Below are 13,293 nucleotides of genomic sequence, written 5' to 3'. Positions count from 1 at the left end.
AGATATACAACATACAAGTTGTAATAAAACCCATCCAGTTCATCAGCATTTCTCTCTCTCTCTCTCTCTCTCTCTCTCTCTCTCTCTCTCACACACACACACACACACACACACACACACACACACATACACACACACACACACTATGAATTTGAATAAAAGTACTCCTTAGCCTTCTGAATACTGGGTGTGTAGCTCTGGGTGTGTGGTTTTTGAACAATCATGAAGGATGGAAGGCTGCTGCCAGAACTAAACAAAAAATTGCTTGCAGAAACCCAGCGTTTGCAGACACAGGGTCTTTAACTCTGTTTATTTGAGTAACTGGCTCATATGCAGTGCTTAACAATGCTCCAGTTCTGAGAAGGTCTAGAGACTCTCGGGTCAAGTGGGTCTTCAAAGGTGTGTTGACTTTTGCCCTGCTCCTGGTAGTTTTGGAGCTGCTGGCCTTGCAACCAGAGATAAAGGGAACTGACAGTAGCCATGATCTCATGGGCTGTAAAAGGCAGAGAGCCTTGCACAGCCTTAAAGAAGGTGGATTGGCCAGCAGTGGGGTGTCAGCAAAACTGAGGCAAGGGAGCTGCTGGAGGTAGACTCTACCCAATCTGATACCATTTCCAGTCATTTGAATAGGGGTGTTAGTTGTGTTCCGTCATCTCTGCTTTGACTGCTTGCCCCACATCTAGGCAGAACTCAACATTGCAAGGAAATTACTGGAGTCCAAAACTCATGTTTTCCTTGTAAGGCCATTGCAGCAGTGATGTCAGACACTGGAAGGGGAAATGGATGGGCAGTTGTAGGAGCCTAACCATGTCCCTGTCAATATTTTCTAAGCTGCTTTTATTTACCACCAAGGCACCCAAAAACTGAAAGAAGCCAGTTTGGGAGTGAAAACACACAGGGTGATAATATTTTCAATAGAGTATTAATAGGTTCAAGCATCCTTCCCTCCCACCTGTCTGCTACATTTCCCATGCAACTGACCCCAGCCTTGTATCTCTTGTATCTCATTAAATGTAGGGAGTCAACTCAAATTTCTCAGCAGAACCCCCATAGCTATTGTCTACACAGTTTGTTTGACAACAATAATGATCAGTGCTTTTTTTTCTGGGAGGACGCAGGGGTACGCATACCCCTAAACATTTTGTGAATCTAAGTTTGGCCTCATTGAGGGGCAGTATTTCAATATGAGTAGGAAAATGAGAGTACCCCTAAACATTTTTTTTAGGGGGGGGAAGCATTGATAATGATGATTAAGAATGGTTTAACAAGAACAGCAACCTATTGGGAGTTCCTCTGACCTCAGAGGCTTGGGGCAGACTTCCCCTAAGTTGGGAAGTCCCTCCCCACAGAGGTGCGTCTTGCAGCTTCATTATACAACTTCCAGAGAATGCTGAAGTTGTAGTTCTGGCTTTTGACACTGACCTTTTATAACTGGAGGTTGTTTGGGGCCGGTTTTGATGTTGTGTTTTGATATATTGGCCCATCCTGGGACCCTGGCATGAAAAGTGGGCAATTAATTAATTAATTAATTAATTATTGTTCCATCGGTTTGCATGGTGCATTGTAGAGTACAAAAGGCTCTGAGGATCTTACAATCTAATATTAATTTGATCATAGGATTGCACAGTTGCCTGTTTCGGGGCCTGAGTTATGCTAGAGGACATAGAATCATAAGGGTGCCAAGGCAAGTCATGATCAAAAGATCCTCTTGGTTCATGCACAAGTCATTTGAGTGCATGCTCTTCAGCCCCAGTAACACCACCATGGACATCCAAGAGGCTTTTTATCCAGACGCACATGCATATACATTCAAACACACCAATGTTGTGAGCTTAGCTTCCAATAGTCTCTGTTGAAGTATGCAGACAATTTTATTTCGAGTGTGTCTTAACTCCTTCCAGAACAACGGCATGCAGGAGTGAAGGGCTGAGTGGCAGGGAGGGGACTCTTGTACCGAGAGACAGTTGCCCTTCACTGCTAGAGAGATGAGATTTAAACAGCCTTCCTTCCTGTCATTGTTGAGCTGGGCACCCTGCTGTGGGTAATGGCATTTACATCAAGCCTGGGCTTGACTGGCAGTTAGCATTGCATGTAATGGTTTATGACCCTCAAGCAAGGATGAAGCAGAAACATCTGTACCTTATCCTGCTGCTCCATCAAAGAAATACCATTTCAGAAAAACAGCACTTCCATTGCTGAGCCATTCTATATTTTATTAGTTTCGTCTGTGTTTGTACAGTGAGGAAACTTGTAGAACTGGGTGCAGTTTTTTTAGGCAGTTTGTGTAATCTCAGCAGTAGAGCAAGAACATACAGGTTATTGAACCCTGTAGGGCGGAGAGGCTATCAAAGGCACATTTATAAAGTAGAGCTGACCAGGCATCGTTTAAATCTAATCACCTGTTCCAAGCTCTTGCTAATTGTCATGAGTGTCACCTTGGAGCCCAAGTTTGATTTTGTTCACTTTTTAATTTTGGAGCAGCTCTTTGACAGAGGGCAGTAGTAGGCTAGACATTTGTAACTCTTCTGTAAAGCTTCTCTAAAACCTGTGGTCCTCCAGATGTTCTATAATGGAGGCAAAGACTTAATGTCCACCAAACCCACTGATGAACACCATGCAATAGTTCACAATGATTATAGTTTTCAGAATATTTAGATAGCCTTTTTACTAGGTGAAGAATTCACATGGATCTGCTCTATCTCATGCTTGATACTGAAAACCGGCAGGGTTAATAGCACTAAGACCCAAAGTAGTTCTTTACTGACTGGATGAAGTACAGAAATACCATTATGAAGTTAGGTATATTAATATGCTCAATTAGAACATTTAGACGAGACTGAGCTCTCCCTCGCTTGACTGCCATTGTAGAATGTGCAAATAGTCTGTGTTGGTGTGAATATTGAACAGAAGAATGAAGGTGACATGCTCAATTTTGCTGCCAAGAGTGCAGACAAAGCTGCAAGGCCAGATGCTTTATTATAATACTTGTGTCATGAATTAATGTTTGGGCTGAAAAAGAGTGAATATTAGACAACCGGAGTCATTCATCACAAACACAGAGAGGAGCATTGTAAGGTCTCAAATCCCAAAAGTTTAAGGAATGCAACTTCATAGTTTTGGCTGCCTCAGTCTAAACTCATATGGTACAAAGGCAGGATGTGGATGTCTCATTCTATAATTCTCTCAGTGTTATTTCTCATTCCTTGCTTCAATTTTATTCCAATAGATACTATGGTAAAAGGGGGTCCAGGAAAATAGAACTGGCAATGGATTTCATCTTGTGAGCCTGCCATGACTGCGTAGTTGGATTTCACAATGAGATAGAGTTGATGTGAAGGAAGGAAGGAAGGAAGGAAGGAAGGAAGGAAGGAAGGAAGGAAGGAAGGAAAACAAGGTGTGAATTATTCCAAAAAAACCAGTTTAGGGCTCCAACATGTAGTCTACAGATATCTGTGAATCTTATCAAGCAGATAGTGTAGGGACAACAGACTTCCTTGTATGGGATTTCTGGATTTTAGCTATCTATTTCTTATAAGTAGTGGATTCTGTGGTGGGGCAGCAGTGTTCACCTGACCTCCTGACAGATGAGTCACTGCTACTTTCCGGAAGGGGGAGGATCAAGGCAGTGGCGAAGCTGGCATGGTGCAAAGGTACAAGCAAAGCCAACCTGCTGCTCATGCTGCCACATTTGCACCACACTGGCATCCCCACCACCTCACCCCTCTTAGTAAGCAGCAGTGACCCAGATGTCAGGAAGTCAAGTGATTGTTGCCACTTCACCATAGCATCCACTCCTGATTCCTACTGATCTATACTGTGGCATTTGGTATCATATGGATGGGTCAAGGTCTGTGCTGAACATTTGTAAGCTCCAATGAAGACAATGGATTATACCTTTTAGGGCTCAATTTTGCACGGATTTGAATATATTCTTTGTGAAGGAAAGAGAAGTCTAACTGGAGAGGGGTCACCCTTGAGAACAATGCCCAGAGATTTAGCAATGGGTGTGAAAGAGGAAAGAGGATGCTTTTCTGTTTTCTCAGAAGTTGAAAGCAAGAAAGGAAACACTGGGGGTTCCCTGGATATTTGTCATTCCCTCTGTGTCTGCAACACAGCATGGGTCAGCTGTCATTCCTTTTAAAACTTAAGATTCAATACTCATAAATGTCTTAGAAAAAGCAGAGGCATGGTAATTTGAAAGTGATGTCTTTTTATTGGATTGCCTTCTGTGTGGATGAGAGTGCACATGTCATTTATGACTTGGGCTCAGAAAGATACAAAAATTCAGTCCGTAGAAATGGAAGTGTGGAGCTGGTCCTGCCAGGATCTTTCATGGGTTCCTAGACAGACCTAGTATGGGAAGAGATAAATGGTCAATAAATATAACTGTTTGGAAACTACTCCATGTCATAGTCTGGGTTACAGGCAGTCAGAGTCCTGACTTGGTACGTCGGGACCAGGGTAGAGGACGGGATGCAGGAATCAGCAGTCCAGGAGTCAGGAAGCCAAGAGTTCATGAATCAGGAAACCAAAAGTCAGGAAGCCAAGAGTCCGAGGGTCAGGAAGCCAAGGGTCAGGAAGCCAAGGGTCCAAGAGTCAGGATACCAGGCGTCAGGAAGCAGAAGCACAGCTAGATGGGTAGCATGTTGCTGTGGCAAAGAGCCAGAGGGAAATGCTGGTCTTATATACCCCTCCCGGCCCTTGCCGCCAGGTGCTACGAGTCTTCTGTCAAGCCTCAGCTATGCGGCCGCACCTTGCCCTTCCAGGCCAAACTAGGAAGGCCCCAGTCTTGCGAGGCCCTACCAGTCACAGGGCCTGGATCCTGCACGCACTCCTGACACTCCAGATACAGCTAAATTTAAAAAGGTAAAGGTACCCCTGCCCATACGGGCCAGTCTTGCTAGACTCTGGGGTTGTGCGCCCATCTCACTCAAGAGGCCGGGGGCCAGCGCTGTCCACAGACACTTCTGGGTCACGTGGCCAGCGTGACATCGCTGCTCTGGCGAGCCAGAGCCGCACATGGAAACGCCGTTTACCTTCCCGCCAGTAAGCGGTCCCTATTTATCTACTTGCACCTGGGGGTGCTTTCGAACTGCTAGGTTGGCAGGCGCTGGGACCGAGCAACGGGAGCGCACCCCACCGTGGGGATTCGAACCGCCGACCTTTCGATCGGCAAGCCCTAGGCACTGAGGCTTTTACCCACAGCGCCACCCGCGTCCCCTACAGCTAGATTTAAACTGCCACAAAACACAGAATCAGCACATGCTTCGGTTCAAAGTTAAATCTCAGGTATTCACAGTCAGAGTAGACAATAGATGGCCAAATAAATTAACATGGTATAAGGCAGCTTCATATCTTGGGGTCCAAATAGATATTATGGGGCAGTCACATTTGTTTAATCATATCTGCTTCATTGAATATGTGATGACTACAAGAGAGACTGTGGTGCCCATGGCAGCGGTCTGGAATTAAGCCTACTTTAGCCACCTCATGAGAAGAGAAGACTCCCTGGAAAAGACCCTGATGTTGGGAAAGATTGAGGGCACAAGGAGAAGGGGACGACAGAGGACGAGGTGATGGGACAGTGTTCTCGAAGCTACGAACATGAGTTTGACCAAACTGCGGGAGGCAGTGGAAGACAGGAGTGCCTGGCGTGCTCTGGTCCATGGGGTCACAAAGAGTCGGACACAACTAAACAACAACAACAAAAAAGGCTGAAGGAGGGCAGGAGTAGGAAAACAGAGGTGTGGGATGTTGCTGGGGTGCTGCTTCTGCTTCCTGAACAGCAGAGGACACTGAATAGGGGAGAGAAGGACTTAAGAGAACAGAGGAAGATTGCATGGGAGGGTGTGTAACAGCTAAACACCAAATGAGAAGGATGACTCTAAGAAGATTTAGTTGGTTTGCAGGAGGTGGGGAGAGATAGTCCTCAACTCTCACATTATTATTATTATTATTATTATTATTGTTATTATTATTATTATTATTAAAAGAACAACAACATATAATTGTAGAGTTGGAAGGGTCATCTAGTCCAACCTCATGCAATGGAGGAATCACAGCTAGTAGGAATAGGAATATATTAATTAATACATTACTACATGTCATCCACCTTGTGCCTGTCCATAAAAAGCAACTCTAGAGTGTGAGACTAGAGTGAAAGACCAGGTATTATTCTTGTTGTAGACTTTTGTGGGTGAGCTGAGAGTCTGTTTGAACCCTGGGTAAGAAGGTCAGGAGGGAAGGTATGTCAGAAGGGGAGATACCAGCAAAACAGGGTTACGAAGCTAATCCAAAAAGAAACACCCCCCAAAAACCAAGACACAGAAGAAAACAATGGCATGGCCCTCCTTCCTTATATCAAGGGCACTACAGATAAAATTAGCAAAATCCTCCATAAACACAATATCAAAACAGCCTTTTGCGCCAACCAAAAGATAGCCAATATCCTCAGAAACCCCAAGGATAAAATCCAGTTGGAAAACCAAGGGGTCTATGAAATACCCTGCAAAGTCTGCCCAGCCACGTACATTGGACAAACAAACAGACGAATAAATGCACGTATCGCAGAACACAAGAATGCCGTCAAAAAAGAAGAAAAAACTTCCTCTCTTTTCCAACACATGAAAGAAACAGGACACGAAATTAATTTTGCAGATTCCAAATTGCTCTCTAACATGGAACATCACCACAAGAGAATAATCATGGAAGCCATCGAGATAGAGAAACACCCTCACAACATGAACAAGCGTGACGACACATCCCGCTTGCCAGACATCTGGAAATTAGCCCTCCCCACAAAAACTGACACCAGATCCAGAGGCACACAGAACGCCATCACCAATCAACCACACCAGACCCAAACCCAGACCCTCTCCACAGATAAATTACAGACACCATCCAGTAGCCAAACCATGGTGGCACCTCCGGATGCTGCACCCCCCTGCAATCCCTACACAGATCTGGCTGGCACAGACCACAAAACCACAGCTCGCCCCTATACACGAAGCCAAGCCAGAGCACAACTAAGTGCAGTACAGCCATCTTCGCAGAAAAACTCTTCACAAAGTTCAAAGAGGTCAAGACACAAAGGCTTTAACAACTAATCCACACCTAATGACCCACCTAAGTGGTACTCAGGATATCACTCAAGAAATCACTCAAGATATCCCTCAAGCAATTAAGGAACAAAAGAAGAAAAGGCACACTAGCCTGGGAACTTCCTCTCGGCCCAGAACATTGGAGGCTATACACCACACCTCCTCAACAGTATTTATAGGAACTCAAACACTGAGATCCTGCTCTGTTCCAGTAACAAGAAGCCGAAAGCACCAGCCTGAAGATGACGAGTGAGACCTCGTCGAAACGTCGCCTAGACACCCCAACTTTTACACGGGAAGACACCCGAGGACACCAAAACCTGCATATATATATATATATATATATGTAACTTTGCATTAATGCAACATTTTTATATGTAACTGTGTATTTTTGTAATATTTTGTCGAAGCTGTCTGCTGTTGCTTCTTTTTTGTGCATTCCTTAGAGAGATTTCTAAATCAATTAAGCAGTATAGAAATTAAATAATCAATCAAAATTACTTCTAAGTGGGGCGCCTACAACCAAGAACAAAAACTAGGAGCAGCTCCCAAACCTCTGATGTAAGAAAACAAATGGCTAGATTATGGTCTTGTGGAGATGGAACTGTAACAAGCACAATGTGGGCAATCTACTATTAATATCGAGATGTTCACAGGTGAGAGTGTTGAATCCTTAAACCTGGGACAGCATCACATTTCATCTCTTTAGGGTTTGCATGGAATCTCTCTCGCTGCAAGCTGCCCTTTTGGATGAAAAAAAAGCTGCAACAATAAAGTCCATGAGATCACAAAAAGAGACCTAAAAACAACTGTGTGGCTGCCTCCAGCTGCCTGGGTTAACATTGCCTGTTAAGTAACTGACTTATCAGCAATATGCAGCACCCAGAGAGCTGTCAATAAAATTATCCATAAATTATGTCAAATAAAGGCATAATTATAGCCCATGCTTGTTAGCAACAAAGTGATACATCAGCTAGGCTTACAAAAACATATAAACACTTCATGATTTCATTGGAGATGAATGCTAATGCACCAAATTGTCAGGCAAAACCTAATTTGCTCTCTTTATAAAAAAACCCTCAGTTATATGTGATAAGAGGCAGCAGCGGGAGAGGTTCTGGTGACCTCAGATTTACAAGGGTCTTGGCAACACTGAGGAAGCCATTCACTTTTCTTTCTAGGATAGCTATTTCGTTTACAGTGGCCAAGTATTCTACTTTACAGCTGCTAATGGCAAAAATGATTATGTTCTACTTCCCCTGTCGGAAGCAGTGTTCCTGTTGCTGGAAATCAGAAGTGGGGAAGAGTGCTGTTGCAGGACACTGCCACAGGCATTTTGCGTGTGAAGACCCCCAAACCCCCTCCAAAATAAATCACACAGGAAACAGGATATTTGTTTCAGATTTGTTGGCATTAATTTGGCCACAACTTTGATTACAGCATGTGAGTGGTTGCTTAGGCATTGGTTCGGACTACCTGAACCTGCACTGGCAGGCACAGGACTGATAACTGGAACCTCCAGAGGTTAGTAAGGGAAAACATATAGGGGGAGCACAGGCGGATTTCCGCCTCTTAGTTCACCCCAGATGCTCCCAGGAACTCTGTCATGGCCCTACCCCTGAGGGGATCGGACAGAGTGAATCGAGCCCCTGGATTCCTTTAATGGAATTCCCTAGCAGCAGCAATGGAGGGGCAGGCACAGCAAACCACGTCCCCTCCCAAAACACTGAACCAAATGCCTAACCGCCAATCTTACAAAGTTGTGACGATTTGCTACACGGTAGGCAAAAACCAAATGGCACCAGCCAATCAGCCAAGTGGCAAAATTCCTACTGGGCCCCTGCTCCAAAAACAGATGACCCCTAGACAGGCATAGCAAGGTCAAAAACACAACCTTAAATTATAGGGAGGGAGGGCAAAAGAGGAAGTACTTCACCTCATGCGGCCCCTTAAATAGCCCCTTAGTTGCCAATCAAACCCCAACCGACAGAAACTTTCCCCAGTAACAAAGGGGCGACCAATGAGGCAAGGAGGTCATCCAAACGGGCCTGCCCCAGCAATAAGAAGGCAGTTTGGTGATCTTACCGCAACACGTGGCTCTCCGTGATTTGAAGGACACGATTTGTCAAACACTGTAAGAACAGGATGCTGGACCAGATGGACCTTTGGCCTCATTCAGCAAACTCTTCTTATGCTTGTAGTCCTCTGCTTGAAGGCATTATCTATTTGAAGGCATGTCCAATCAAAGGCAGCGTTTCAGATAAAGAGCCATATGAAGGGAAACCAGTAGCCTTGATGCAAATGGCAACTAGTCACAGCTTTTCCCGCTATGGTAAGATGCACTTAGGGCTGGATTTAGGTTTGATGAGGTCCTAAGCTACTGAAGGTAATGGGGCCCTTTATATGTCCAGCTGTCCTTTGTCAGCAACAAATTGTCACTGTTTTTTGTGTTGAATATATGCTATATGGTAATTTATGGACCATGGACTGCAAGAAGATCAAACGCATCCATTCTGAAGGAAATCAGCCCTGAGTGCTCACTGGAAGGACAGATCGTGAAGCTGAGGCTCCAATACTTTGGCCACCTCATGAGAAGAGAAGACTCCCTGGAAAAGACACTGATGCTGGGAAAGATGGAGAGCACAAGGAGAAGGGGACGACAGAGGACGAGATGGTTGGATAGTGTTTTCGAGGTTACCAGCATGAGTTTGACCAAACTGCGGGAGGTAGTGGAGGACAGAGGTGCCTGGCGTGCTCTGGTCCATGGGGTCACGAAGAGTCGGACACGACTAAACGACTAAACAACAACAACAACAAATTTATGGACCTAATAGGTATCTAACCAGTGATATTTTAGGGAGCAGGCTAGCAGGCGGGGCCCATTACACAACACAAAACATTGTTGCTGCATTTAGGTTTTATTTTATTTTATTTTTTATCTTATATTTTGGAAAGGTAAATCTAGGTTTTTTCCCTTTAATTTTTTTTGGGGCCCCGCAAGAGAGTGGGGTCCTAAGGTATAGCTTGTTTAGTTTATACATAAATCCGGCACTGGATGCACTGTATTTAAATTACAGCATTTCCCTCTAAACTTTCAACTGTACACATCAGTTAGCATATACAATTTTTATCAATTAGCATATGTAGATTTACACCTTCTTTTGACCACTCTTTGGGGTGATGCGTAAGTGGCTACCCTAATTCCATTGTTTTCCCTTGTTTGCTTTGTTTTTGTCGCATTTTCAAGGCCCTCTTCAAAGCTACGTTTTCCCATCTAGATTTTCACTGGATTGTGTCCTGTTGGGATAAAAAGAGATTTCAAGATTTTAACAAAATCTAATTTTACCTCATGAAAAGACCCAATGGTGAACTCCCTGCTCCTTCAAGAAGCGTTAACTCTTTTTCTTTCCCCTCACATTTATGTTTTTCCAGCTTTGGTAACACTTTATTTTCAGAACAAAAATACCACACTGCTTCTTTGCTATTTCCATGGCAACACCCTACATCAGGTTTAGCAGTTAAATACTTTGCACAATCTATGGTAATGTGGGTTTCATTTGTACTGAAATTATACATTGTGCCTCAGAAATAATTTTGTAATCTTGGCGCTCTGGCAATGTTTCTTGGCTCAGTTTGCAACCCAGTCAAATGTTGCCCACTCCATGATGCCCACTATTTCAAATACACACAGAGCAGGCACAATTCAAGGGATCTGCAAGTGCAGCTAGGTGCTCAAGCGTCCCAAAAGAGGGGTATCAATGGTCATAACTACAAAATAACAACCACAATAATTTTTATCTCCAACATTGACAAAGGAAGCTTTCTGATTAAGAATCTGACTTATATACAACCTATATACATAACTGCATCAAGACTGCCATGCTTAAATTATTTGTGTTTGCTTTCCATGGTCATTCTGAGGCCCCACTCATGGTACAGGGAAGAAGAGGGGCAAATTACTCTAAATGGACATAGTTTGTATAGACCAATTAAGATAGTTTATTAAGATAGTATACAAAGTTATGATCGTCAGTGCATCTGGTTTGCCTTGACCATTGGCCAAGGGACCACAGGATGTTTCCTCACTCCCCCTTCCCCATGGACTACTTGAAAATTGCTGAGGATCTTGGCAGACCACTTGCCAAGTGATTTTACTGCCTATAGTAGCAATTTTCATGTGCTGTGGTAGATGCTGCATGATTTTTAATTATACTTTTATTGCTTCTTTTCTTATATAGTGTGTTTTAATGTATTACAATTTGAATTCCATAGAACTGAAATCATAACAGAATAAAATGCAACATAAGAAATGAAAGAAGCAATAAAAGACAATTAAAAATATGGATATTTAATGTGATGGATGTGCTGTCTTCCAACTTCAACCACAGATCCAGAGACATGCCACAGACAACATGAATGAACCTAGGGGATTTGTCACTCATACAAAGTTTTAGTAGCTTAATATGGTATATCTATACGTGTTTTGAATGGGAACAAAAGAACATTACCCCTTGAGTCATGTCCCTTCCCCACAACTATAGTACTTAGCCAATCATATCTGAAGCTAGTGTCCCTTTGTCACTGTGACCTTGATCTGTATCATTTAATTGGAGCTATTCTGCTATTGTAAGGATGCAGGTGGCGCTGTGGTCTAAACCACTGAGCCTCTTGGGCTTGCTGATCAGAAGGTCAGAGGGTCGAATCCCCGCAACAGGGTGAGCTCCCGTTGCTCTGTCCCAGCTCCTGCCAACCCAGCAGTTTGAAAGCATGCCAGTGCAAGTAGATAAATAGGTACTGCTGCAGTGGGAAAGTAAACAGCATTTCCGTATGCTCTGGCACTCGTCACGGTCCTTCGTGCACCAGAAGCGGTTTAGTCATGCTGTCCACATGATCCGGAAAACTGTCTGTGGACAAACACCGGCTCCCTCGGCCTGAAAGAGAGATGAGCGCCACAACCCCATAATCACCTTTGACTGAACTTAACCGTCCAGGGATCCTTTACCTTTACCTTATTCTGCTCTTACTTACTGTTCCTATTTTTAAAAATTCAATTTATGTCCTACCCTCCCCCCCCCCACGATGTTCCTAGAGAGCATCTCCTTTTTTAGACAATTAATTGCAACACCTGGTTAAATGTGTGAGAGACATGAGTTTCTTTTATGAGAAAGCTGAAATGTGGTTTGCAAGCAGTCTGACAATGGGTAACAGTGGGGTTGGGGGGCACCTGACCATTATTGGAAAGACCTGCCCCATTTTTGCAATAGCTGGGGACTCATTTGGCACTGTAGCTAATGGAATAATGTTCTCACATGTATTGTCACACACAGCTGTGAAATGGAAGCAAACAAAATGTCCAGTCTCCCTCCAAACACATATAGATAAAGGCTCTTACCTGTAAGTAGGTAAGAAATCTTTATTCAGACTAGTAACAGCACAGACCTGGTAGTGGACATTGCAAAGCACTGTTTTGTGAATACCACGAGAAAAGAGGTTGGGAATAAATTGGGAGCCTGACTAATGCCTTTCCTCTTTCCTTGACTTGCAAAATAGATGTGACCCTTTTTTAACTCTGGTGTTGTTAAGATGGCAAGAGATTAACATCCCTACTGGAAGACTCCTCTAGCCAGAGTTCAAATGCCCAATTAGTGGCTGCATCTACTTTCAATTCCTTGTCTTGGCCTGTTAAGTGTAAGCCAATAATCATTAAACAATTTAAGGACTATTTATCCTAAAGCAAATTTCACTCCATTCCCAAACTGCACACTGGTGTCCTGGCATGAAACCCCTTGGCTGACATTAACTATCCACCCCCGAAGGAAGGAATATGTAGAAATTATTGGCAGGCTTACCATAGTGATTCATATCCTGACTGGAGTGTGAAAAGAACTGGATTTTAGGAAGTACAAGAACTGGGAAGGTTGTGTGAACACCACATGAGTGAACTATGTTGTTGGTTATTTTTTTTAGTTTTAAAAGTTATTTATTCTAAAAGGATGCGTGCCTGTATTCCACCACAGCAGGTTTCTTGGAATACCCAAGAGATGACATGAGGTAATGATGAAAGTAGAGTTCTCTCGTGAGGGAAGAACTGCCAGGACCATCTTCAGGACTCTCCCAACCACAAGCCACAATTTTGCAGCCCTCCTCTGATTCAAAGAAAGACTCTCCCATGACATCAACATCTCTGCTGTCC

The sequence above is a fragment of the Podarcis muralis genome, chromosome 5, assembly GCF_964188315.1.
Source record: "Podarcis muralis chromosome 5, rPodMur119.hap1.1, whole genome shotgun sequence".
Taxonomy (NCBI): Eukaryota; Metazoa; Chordata; class Lepidosauria; order Squamata; family Lacertidae; genus Podarcis; species Podarcis muralis.
This window is presented reverse-complemented; position numbering follows the sequence as displayed.